The sequence below is a fragment of the Heterocephalus glaber genome, unplaced genomic scaffold (genome assembly GCF_053883595.1).
Source record: "Heterocephalus glaber isolate CG9 unplaced genomic scaffold, H.glaber_assembly_v1.0 deba00001745, whole genome shotgun sequence".
NCBI classification, from domain to species: Eukaryota; Metazoa; Chordata; class Mammalia; order Rodentia; family Bathyergidae; genus Heterocephalus; species Heterocephalus glaber.
The window spans coordinates 2,518,492-2,530,868 of NW_028258451.1; positions in this window are offsets into that span (position 1 = coordinate 2,518,492).

Here is a 12,377-nt window from a genome sequence, read left to right on the forward strand (position 1 = left end):
CCGTACTGAAAGTTGGTTATGTGAACCTCTGTAGACCCTGTGAAGTCATAGGTTTTCATTTCTGAAGCTGCTACCAATACAAGTGACATTAACTTTACTCATCCTTACCATCTATTAATTTATTTAGAATATCATTAAGCCAATAGTGATTTGGAGGGTAGTGCTCTGTGTCAGACAGTGCTAGATCCTGAGGATATAATAGCTATCAAAACAGAAGTCATATTCATCCTCTTATTCCTTTTAGAACAGTGGGAGAAACGCTTTTTAATTTTTCCTTTGGTATATTCTGAGAAGCCATTATTTATAAGCTGTATACGAGCATCTGTGGGATAGAGAAGTGAGTTAAAACAAAACACTGTGCCTGCCACAGTGGGAATGAGACGGATGGAGTTGGAATCAGACACTAAATAGATAATTACCAAGACCACAGATATTTACTGGGCAGCTAAGCTACTGCAATTCCGGACACTGTTTGGGGAAAGGAGATGATAGCACTGAACAAAACACATGACATCTGTTCTCATGGAACTTACATTTTGGTGGAAAGAGAGGAACAATGTATAAATGAAGTGAAGTGTTAAATTCAAACTGATTTTTAAAAGGAGATTTTATTGGCTCAGGTAAGCAAAAATCCCCAAGGTAGAGTTGGTCTCCTTGATATTCACAAACGTAATTTCCGTTACTGCAGACCTCTGTAGCTTGTCTATCCAGCACTCCTTCCCACAGAACTATCTTTCCTGTGGGGAACTTGTCATTCCATTCTGTCCAGGCCCGCAGTGACTGGTCAGGGATGGGCACCCGACCAGATGAGCCTTAAACAGATGAGCGCGTCCCTGGGAGCGCTGAGCAGTGATGTTCTCTGCTGGAATCCTAGCCTGGTCGGAGGTGTTCCTCGCCTATCACCATCTCTTCCACGTATTAGAAAATGAAGCAAGGGTGGTAAGGCCCCCGTCTGCTCTCTTCTCCAGCACTGTGTTCTCAGTACATAGTAAGCTCTATAAATGTTGGCTGGGATCACTACTAGTCTACAAAAGGGTGAATGAAAAAACCTTCTCTGCAAGGCTTAGAAGATTGTGGGTTGTCAATTACTTCACAATAAAGGTAAGTGAGGAAGTTTCTTGGAGAGCACAGTACGAAAATGAGTGGAGGGACACAGTATAGAGGGCGTTTGCTCCAGGACAGGGTGAGGTTTATGAGCTATCTAGGATTCATTGTGTTCCCTTCTCTGGAGTCAAAATGCTTGGACTGAGTAGGAGTCTTTGGAAGAAAAGGCGGAGAAGGCATGATCCTAGCCACTAAGGACCTCATGCTTATCTGGGATAGCAGAGAAGCCAAGATCCAGGACCAATGTGGGTTCTCTGAGCTTCAATGAATTCTCCACTTACCAACCTGGAGAAGGATGGGGAAGTCTCATCGGCGCACTCATTTGTGTAAGAAATATATTTGAATGCACGGTGCTAGGTGTAAGAGATATTTATTGAACTAAATTGATATCTTGTTTTCATCAAAACTTACAACTGCAATGGCCAGCAAACTTTCAGGAAAATACTAGATAACAAATACTCTAGGTTTTGGAGACCAAACAGTTCCTGTTGTAACTATGCAACTCTGCAATTTTTTTTTTTTTGCAAAACTCAGCTGTACACAATGAGTACATGAGTGAGTATGGCTGCATTTTACTTTATTTAGGGAAACTGAAATTTGAATATTATATTATTTTCACATGTCACAAAATATCCTTCTCTTTCAACTTGTTTTCAACCATTTGAAAATAATAAAACCATGCTTAGCTCATGGGCCATCGAAAAACAGTCAGTGAGCCAGATTTGACCCAGAAGTTATAGTTCTCTAACTCCCAACCTCATGAGAAGCATAGCTAAACAGATAAATGATCAGTTAATAGCATTACTGAAAATTGTTCTTTCTTGTCTGGGTTCAGTACTCCCTTCATGAAGTATACATTCCTGGATGGAGAGACAAATGGATAGATACACAAATGTGTTCATACCAAATATCTAGAACCTGTGGATGAAGCTTTATTTGGAAAAGAGAGTCTTTAGTTGTGTAATTAAGTTAAGCATCTTGAGACGAGGTCATCCTAGGTTACTATGGTAGCCTTAAATCCAATGACAATTGTTCTTATAAGGAACTGGGTTGGTGGCACATGCCTGTAATCCCAGCACTCAGGAGGCTAAAACAGGAAGGCCACCAAAAGTTTCACAAATTTGAGGCCAGCCTGGGCTACATTGTAAGCCCGTCTCAAAAAAAAAAAAAAAAATGAGGCAGTAATAATGTATTATATACTTGGAATTTGCTAAGAGAGTAGATCTCAAATGTCCTCATCACATGCACACACAAATGACGACAGATGAGGGAATGGATATGTTAAGCAGCTTGGCTGTAGTCACTTCATCTTGTGTATTATCCCAAAGCATCATATAGTATACCCTAATTTACAATTTTTGTCAATCATACCTCCAATCTTAAAGCATTTATAATTGTGTGAAAATCGTAGGATGGTGTGTTCTCAACTGCTCCAACAAGAAATTAACATAGCAATATAGTCATTGTTTATTATCTTTTTTATAGGTGTTGAGCATAAAATTTTGCTTTTATGAATGAACGATAGTGAGAGAGAGCATAATTATTCATACAGAAGAGGAAGCAATGTGCAGTCAGAGACAGGGTTTTCTCTCTTCTACCCTGGATCCTGTAGCACTTTGTCCCTGCATAGAGTTGCAAGGTCTTTGGGGGCCACCTTCCACCCAGTGTTGGGGTGGTGGGCCTCTGTGGGGAGGAAATACGTAGCTTATTTCTTTTCCTTGATGAGGACCTGAGGCTTTACTTTGATCCTTAGAGAGGAGGAATCCACAAGCTGTGGGCTCTGCAGGCGTATCTGATCACAGGGCTCTGATAACCTGTGATGTTAGCAAAGCAAAAACGTCAGAACAGGTCACCAGGGACTGTAGAAGAAAGAGGATGGCCTTGTAGCTTAGCAGCTTTTGTGCACACCGCCCCTACCTTTTGAACTGTTTTGATTCTGCAAGCTGTGTAGCCAGCCCTGTTCTCAGTAGTTGCCTCTCTCCCCCAGGTTTAGCCCCTTCTAGAGCCCCTGTGCCAGAATGCACAGCTACTCACGATCCTGGTCCCACAGAGGCCTCGGCATCCACATCCACAAAAGCACATTCCTTTCCTGGGACAGAAACAGGCCGCTGGCTCCATGGCAGCCTCACACTGGAGAGTCCCCTCTGTCATCAGCCCCACCTGCTCTGCCTCCTGAAACAGCATCCAGCAGACCTCCCCTCACTGTGTCCAGTCTAGCAAGGCCACTGGGTCTCTGCTGGGACTCCCACCATCGCATCCATCCCCGAGCACTGGCACCCTTGAACTCGTGCCCCGGGGCCTTTCTGAACTCAGAGTCTGTGTCAGGCTCTCCACATGACCTCTGAGAGCCTTTAGCTGGAGTACCGGCCCTCACGGACACTTGTGCAAAGCAAAGACTCGGTCTGCTGTCTGCCAGGATAACACAGGGGCCCACGGGCTTGATGGGCATCTGAACACAGCCAGCTCCATGTCACCCTCTGAATGGTGACACCGATTAGCACTCCACAGACGGGTCGTACCTTCACTGTGAGCGCATGTGCTGGGCTATGTGTGTACCTTGTTATAGACACACAAAGTCACAAGTGATGGGGAAAACCTGTGTCTTTACAGGTAGATGTAGGATATATTTGCAGTTTAGTTCACAGGGCCGAATCAGACTCCTTTCCTCAGCTGGTCACCGAGAAAGGGGTTGAGGATACAGGACTGTGTGTCGCAGTAAAGGGAATGAGATTCCTGCCTCATACAAAGAGAGAAACTGGTGGGAACCAGATCCTGAGCTGCGAGACAGACTATTGCCAGGGACATCTTTTTCTGAGTTGAAAATCTAGTTGCTGAACACTGGACATGGCGTACGCTTTCTAAAAGAAACGAACTCTCTCCCTCTGCATGCAGCGTGGACCGCAGTGCACACGTTGGTGCAGCTCAGCCTGCTCTGAGGTGGGGTGTGGGCCAGGCCCCAGGGATCTTGGCCGTCTCTGCATTTCTGTGGCCTGACCCTCTCCCACTCTCGCCAGCATCTTGGCTGGATCCATTTGTGTCTGACACCCCGACCACCCTGACCATGTTGCCCTTATGCCTCCCTGGCATGTGCCACAGGCTCTTAAATGTTCTCCCATGTCATCTACACGTGCACACACATGTGCACACACACAGCACGCACACTTACACAGAGACCTACAGCGACCATGAGAGGAGATGGCCCAAGTCCCAAGTCCGTGTCCCCTCTACCCCTGCCCAAAGCCCCGCAGGGCTGTTCACCCCACCAGAATAGTGTCCGAGTGGTCAGTGCGACCCTGGGGCCTTCAGCCCAGCCTCCCTGGGCCCAGCCTCGCCTCTCCCAACTCCCCCCACCCTGGGTGTCCGCTCTGGGGCTATCCAGGTGATCTGTTATGATTTAGATCCAGAATGCCCCCGAAAACTCAGTCTGACATGTGATCAAAAACTATGGTGAATATTCAATTTTATGGATTTTTATTAATACATGTTCACAGTACATAACACTTACATTCATTGTAGGGAATTGGTACATGTACAAAACACACCTCAATTTTTTTTTCCTTCTTTGCACCCCATTTTATTTTGCCTGCATCAAAATTTTTTTTTTTTTGGTACTGGGGATCGAACTCGGGTCCTTGCACTTGTGCAGCAGGTGGCGAAACCACTGAGCTAAATCCCCAGCCCTGCATCAGATTTATTTATCTAATAATCCTTATAAACTTAATCATCATACATACAGATTTACAACCAGACTAATGGGCCTGACTTTCTCTTCTCCATTGCCGGACGAGCCCCAAACAGCGCCATGGCTGAGCTAAGCGTTCGGCATCTCCACAGTTGCAGGAGAGCAAGACCCTGTGTAAACGCAGACCCTGCGAACGCGCTCCTCCTTCACCCAGGCACCCTTCAGGGAACCCGATGGCAGCTCCGAAGCTCACACCCGGACAAGGAGCAGCAGTGCTCCCACCACACACCGAGTGCCAGCCGCTGGCCAGCCCCGTTCTCCACAGGAAGGCGTTCAGGAGAGTGACCGAATCAGGCTCCAGTTTCCTGGCAGGCCTCAGCCAGCACAAAAGTTCAGAACAAGAACGTCCCCACAAGCTTTGGCAAAGATGGATTGGTTTTAGGCCGGGGAAGGGAGGAGCTGCTAGAGTCAGTTTTAGCCCCGTGCACAGATCGGTGGCAGCTTGCCCCAGTGAACACGCTTCCTCGAGCCAGACAGTCACTTCACCTCGGGGGTTGAGCCTGTCCAGGATGGACTCGGAAACGCCTGAGTGCCACTCCAGCCACCAGGGGTCTGCCAGCGATGGCAACCTTCCTATGTCTGGGAAAACCCAACAGCCCCGAGTGACAGGCTGCCCGAAGAGCGCTGTAAAATGGGGGCCTCTGCGGGAGCAGACTGGCTGGTTGGTGGAGCTCTCCCCTGTTACAGGAAGCAACAAATCCAGTGCTGTCATTTTGCTTTAGATATTGAGTTGTATTTGCTTACCAGGGTCACCCTGACAAAGCTCCTTAGACCGGATGACTTAAAGAGCAGAAGCTTGTGGTCTCCTCCCTGGAGGATGGAACCCAAGACCTCGGTGGTGGTGTGGATGGGCCCTGAGCCCACTCCTCTTGGCATGCAGATGGCGTCTTCCTCCTGTGTCCTCCATGGCCTGTCTCTCTCTCTCCCTCTCTCTCTCCTGTGTCCTCATCTCCTCTTCCTTCTAAGGACATGAGTCATACTGGATTAGGTCCCACCATAGTCACCTTATTTTACCTTGGCTACTCTGTAAAGACCCTGTATCCAAATACAGGCACCTTGTGGTGGGGGCACAGTCCAGTCCCTAACAGAGGAGTAGACTCCTTGTGCATTAGAAAGGAAACACAGTAAATGTTCGTAATGGCTGTGGATTATTCCTGCTCTTCTAAGCTCTCCATGCTTTCCTGGGGACATGCTTCTTCACTCCAGGGAGACGTAGGAAGTCCTCGTGACACCTGCTTGTGGGACACATGCCGTATGTGCCCTGTGTGGGCCAGATCCATGTCACGGAGTCCTCCCTGTCCCAGGCTGCTCAGTCACTCTTCCCCCGCAGCCCAACAGGAGCTTGGAGGGTCCATCGCTTCACTTTCTCTCTGCAACGCATCTGCCAGGTCTTCTCTCCACAGATGCCAGTGAACCTTGTGGTCCTCACCACTGCCCCTTCTATCCACATCCCATGGGTGCATCCTTGTCCTCCTGTTACTGAGCTCTCAGGCATGCTGAGCACCAGGAAACTGCCTTCCTCTTCATTCAAAAGCTTTCTTCTGACATCGAGGGGCACCTCGCTCTCCTGGTTTTCCTTCTTCATCACTGCCCACTCCTCAGCCCACTCCTCCTTTTGTTCTAGACCTGAGAGGCCCAGATTTACCCATGATGCATCTGAGCCACCTTCTCTGCTCTTTCATACCCCACCCTTGCTGGTTAGCCAGGCATTGGCTTGAAATACTCTTTCTGCCTGTGACTCTGCAGTGTTCATCTCCAGGGTTGACTTCTCTCTTACAGTGTTAGCTTTTCTAAAAATCCATGACACCGCAGCAGAGAGAAAGGTGCAAGGAATCTTCCAGAGTTGGTTGCTGACCCATTTCCCAACTCATATAGCCAATGCCCTCTCGCATCTTCCTAGCATCAAAAAATGAACCCAGCAGGCGGAATCGCTGATTTCTACCCTGCCGTACAGGTCCTCTTCCAGTGTTTCCCCTCCGAGCTGGTGTATCAGAGTGGCTGCCTGGAGTCAGATTCATGGGAATCAATTCAACTTCTATCACTTTTGAGAAAAGTTTTAAAATTTCATTTGGAAAATAGGGATAATGTGTCTTCCTCGAGGCATTGTTTTCAGGTTCAGCATTCTCACAGAGGACTTGGAACAGAGTCCATCAGGTGTTAAGCACCTAAAAGATGCTAACCATTTTGTTACCCTAAGTCAGTGATTCCCTACTGCCTACAAGGTGTGATCCAAAAATACAGTGGGTATTTAATTTTTTAAAATTATCACAACAAAATATGTATTGCTACTATTCCTCCTCAAAACACCCCCATACACTTCAAACACACTCATCCCATGGTTCTTACCACTTTCTGAAGCATTTCTGGAAGTCCTCTTTCCTGAGTGTCTTTAGTTGTACTGTTGTGGCTGCCTCAATGTCCTGCATTGATTCAGAACTTTTACTTTCCAAGGTCATTTGACATTGACTTTTGGGAAAGAGCCAGAATTTGCACAGTGCTGGCTCCAGTGAATAAGGCAGATGAGGATACACCATGGTGTCTTCATGAGCCTGCCTTTCTGTTGGATGCACTCAGCAGCTGCATTCACCACATTTTTTATTAAACCTGCTAAGGCACTCACAGAAGAGGACTCCAGAACTGCTTCAGAAAATGGCAAGAATGATGGGACAAGTGTGTTTAAAGTGGTGGGGGATTCATGAAAATGTGTCTTTTACTTTAGTAAGTTTTAATTTAAGCATTCGCTGCATTTCCCATTCACCACTTCTACCTAATTGACCCAATCCCCCTCCAAAGAGGGTCTTGGAGCCGACGCTGCCTCTTGTGCCTCTCTCACCCCCAACCCAACCCATTGCGAGTCCTGGTGGCTCAGACTCCACAGTGGGTCCCAGACACGCCCACTTCTTTCTGTGACCAGGGCCACTCACCTCTGCACGCACTGTGATTCAAACTGACGGCTGTTTCCTCTTTTCACCCCATTCCTGCCTAGAAGCACCTTTGAAGGGTACGAGTCGCACCACATGAATGTGTAGCTCACAGTTACCCAGAGGATCCGCAGAGTCTGGACATGGAAATGGAAAGCCCTGACTTCTGCCTGTGCGAATCTCCGTGCCCCAGCCTTGACCTCCCTCCTGTCTGGGGATCCGTGGCCTCCTCTACACCCCTCGAGCCCTGAACTTTCCCCTCCATCGCCTGGGGTTGGGTCCTCCAGCTTCACACACCACCATCCTCTCCTTATACCTCTCCTGAGAAACCATCTCTCGGTGACCCCGGGTGACGCAGCCCGCTTAGGAACTCTTAGTGTTTTCTTTTCCTTAAAGCACTTATTGCATTTAAAGAACAAGGCTGTCTGTCAGTGGGGCCATTTAGTTGTTTATTATCTGTACCTGTTGGCTATTGTTGCATAAATTACTCCAAAGCTTAGTGGCTTAAAACCACAAAAACTAACCGTATCTCACATGGCATCTGTCTGTGGGAAACTCAGCAGTGCGGGGCCGGTCGGTCCTGGCTCAGGGTGTCTCATGAGAGCTCTGACACACACCTGGAGGCTGGCAGCAGAGGCCAGAGGCCCAGGTCCTGGGAGCCCTTCCCCGGGGATGAGCTCCTGCCTCCTTGCCCTCAGAGGGGAGAGTGGGGGAGCATGTGAAGGGGGCTCTTCTCCAAAACCACCAGAGTCCAGCAGAGCCTGGGAGCCGGCTGAGCCCGCCGGGGCTGCTGGCCTGCAGTGCAGCCCTGTGAGACACACAAGGAGCCGTGCGTCATGTGACACAATGTGCAGTTTTGCTACATAGTGATAGAGCATGAATAGCAGCTGACGGTGAGGAAGGAGGCTGCATCTAAAGCAGGGAAGGATGCCGTGGAGTCAGGCTCGGCAGAAGGGATGAATCCATGGCGTCCCAGGGTTGGCTGTGCGAGCCCCATGTGGCAGACGGAGGCGCTTGTGGGGACCACGGTGACCACGAGGACCGATGGACGTTAAGACTTCGCACACAGTGCAGCGTCTGATGATGATAAGGTCCAGTTACAGAAAAAAGAACGCGGGCCGGGGATTTAGCTCAGTGGTTCCACTGCCTGCCCTGCAAGCACAAGGTCCCAAGTTCGATCCCCGGTACCAAAAAAAAAAAAAAGAATGCATTAAACAGCCCCAACCCTTAAAAGTAGTTATCTCTGTGTTGTCTGATCATGGAGATGATTTTTTTAAAAACTTCTGTCAAGAATCCATAATAATTTGTTCCCATGAACCAAATATTTCTACTTTGTGACTTTTCACAATGAGCATGGAACAAGTTGTCTATAAGGATCTCATTCTAGTTCTTTGTACACTTACCAAAAATTTTAAAAAATTAAGAAATATGGCTAATATATAATGTTGCCTCGTGGTAAATACATTTTTGTGTATGCAGAAAGTGAAAACGACAGCTGTCATTTCACTCATGTCTCTAAAGAACGGTGATGAGTGCAGCAGCCACGCTGAGGAGGGGGTGCTGGTGAAGGGCAAGCTGCAGATAAAGCAGACCAGGGAGGCCTCCCCGGCAGGGCTGTACCCCTTCCGCTGTCTGCCACATCCCAGGTACCTCCAATGATGCCTTGGCATTCAGTTACAAGTTGGTGAAAGGGGCCGGGGATTTAGCTCAGTGGTTCCGCCGCCTGCCTCGCAAGCGCAAGGTCCCGACTTTGATCCCTGGTACCAAAAAAAAACAAAAACAAAAACTGGAGAAAGTCAGCCCAAGTGCCCATCGACTGGAGACTGGATAAAGAAGATGTGGTTTTCTTTTTATAAAATGGAGTACTACTCAGCCATAAAGAATGAGAAACTAGAGACATTTATAGCTAAATGGGTGCATATTGAGGCCATCCTCTTAAGTGAAATAAATAGGACGCACACGTGTAAACACCGAATAGTTTCTCTGGTGTGAGAAACTGAAAGTGCAAATAAGGACTAAAAGGCATAATAGATAATGTGAAATAGGAAGAAAAGGGGCAAAGGGGAAGGGGAAGTGGGAGGGGTAGGGGAAAGGATAGAAGGGAAAGGAAAACATATGAGAAAAGGAAAAAACGGAAACAAAGTCTTTGTAAATAGGGAGGGGTGGAGGGGTTGAAGGGAGGGCAGGGGAAGGGGGAAAAATAAGAACCAAGATCCATCATGTACAGGTACAAGCATCCAATGATGAATGTAACTGTATTTTATACCTAAAATGTACCAATAAACTTAATGAAAAAAATTGGTGAAAGAAATTTACAAGTAGCACACTCAAGATTTCATTAAAAGTGGTTTTTATGGGGCCAAGGATTTAGCTCAGTGGTTCTGGTGCCTGCCTTGCAAGCGCAAGGTCCCAAGTTTGATCCCCGGTACCACAAAAAAAAAGAAAAATGGTTTTTATGAATATATTTGCAGGGGAAAAGATGGATGAAAAGACTACAGAATGCTCCAGCTCACTTCCAGTTGGTCTTCTTGGAGGTGATTCTTATTTTTTTACTTCCTTATTTTCCTCCTTCTTCTGTGATTTCTAAAGTAGCCAGAATGGGCACATACTCCTTTTATTATGGAAGAATGAGGCCATTTTATTTAAAGAGAGACCCAGGAGCTGCAACAGCCCAGGTGATGTATTCTCTTGCACGCCGGAGCAGCTAGGACTGTGAAGGACTGAGACAGAGCCGTTTCCACGGTGCTTCCTGCTGCTTCCCGCCTGTGTCCTTGTCCTCTCCCTCCCAGGGTCCTCCGGGCCAAGGATGTAATGTGCTCCACCTGTGGGAGACACGGGGCTTCCCTCGCCCCGGCTCTGGGAGAGTCTTGCCCAACAACTGCCGAACGTTTCTGTTTAAATGTGGGCCCCCTCCAGGACAAGGGCTGTGTTTCAGTCGCGTGGTGTTCAGGCAGGGAACCTGGGGCCTCAAGGACTTCATTGATCCCCGCATTTTATGCGTTAACCTTCCACCGCTGCATGTCCATGACCACACCTGCATTCCCTGCTGCCTGTGTCCTGGGCTTTACCATGGTTGCCTCACCAGCATCCTCCTCTCCCCGCTGGGTAGCCTGCACCTGCAGCCACAGGGGGAATTTGACTGCATCACCCCTCAGCTTAGAGCCAGTCAATGCCCCTTGCAATGAAGACCTCTACTTCACACGCCTTGGAAATCTCAGCCTTGCATGTCTTGCTTCACCTCTCCAAGTCCCTGTGGCGTGAATATCATGAAGGTTCCTAGCTCTATTGAGAATATGCATGTAGAGCTCTTGTCAAGGGTCAAGAGTTCCTCTCCAGACTTCTTCCCAGCCACAGTCCAATATTTTCAAGCACTTTTCTGGGTCAAGAGCAATTGCAGAACAGGCTGGACCAGTATCCAGCCATTCCCTGTGGGCCATAGGCCCAAAAGAACTGAGAGCAGGGTCTTCAAGAGGTCCTTGACCGGCACATTCATAGCCGCCTTAGATACAGCAGCCAAGAGGTGAAAGCTACCAAGTATCCCGCCCACCACGCCTGGGCAGACACACAAAACATCGTCTATCCCAACAGCAGAATATTACTCAGTCGCAAAGAGGATGGAAATTCTGATCTGAGATACCACATGTTTGAACCTTGAGGACATTGTACTAAATGAAAAAAGCCAGTCACAAAAAGACAAATTCTGTGTGATTCCAAATAGTGAGGTCCCTTGAGCAGTCAACTCGTGGGGACAGAAAGTGGGAACCTGGGTGCCTGGGGCGGGGCGGGGGAGTCGGCCGTTTCCTGGGTGCAGCTCCCACTACCGAGCCCTAGAGGAAGCGGCTGGGTGGCTGCGCCGCTGAGCAGGGTGGGCTGTGCCTGCGCTGTCCCGCCCTCTGCGCCCACCCTTCGGAGGCTGCCGTGTCCTTGGCCAGGCCGGAGCTGTGGCTTTCTGGGCCAGAAACACCCCGTCCCCTTGCCACCGCTGCCTGGCTCTGCCCGACCTCTGGGAGTGCTCCCTCCTGGCCGTCCTCTCTAACCACGCCCCTGCAGAAGACGGGGTCCCTTGGCGAGCCAGTGCTGGCTTTCGGGGCTCACAAGACCCAGCTGCGTCTGCACTCTGCTGGGTGAGGAGACTCCCTCCCCGGTTTCCCTCCGTCCTCCGCCCCGCAGCCATCGCCTACTCTCCCTTTGGGTGACTTTGGCCACTCGGGACATCCGGGAAGTGGAATCACACTGCGTTTGCTTTTTGGGGTCTGGCTTATTTCCTAGAGTGTGAAGTCCTCCAAGTTCACCCGAAGCAGCAGGTGACAGGATCTCCTTCTGGAGGCTGATGAATATTCACTGTCATGTGCAGCATACTTTGCTTATCCATTTGCTTACCCTTGGACACTTGGCTTGCTTTGATCTTTTCGATATTGTGAATTACGAAGTTGGCTACACAATACCTCTTTTAGATCATACTTTCTTTGGGGTACCCCAAGGCGGGGTGCTGGGTCATGTGGTAATTCTGTGTTCAGTCTTTTGAGGAACTGCCATGCTAATTTCCACAGCACGACCCCCTCTTGCGTCCTTTTGCATAAATCGTGGGCAGGTGCTCCGGCTGCCCACTT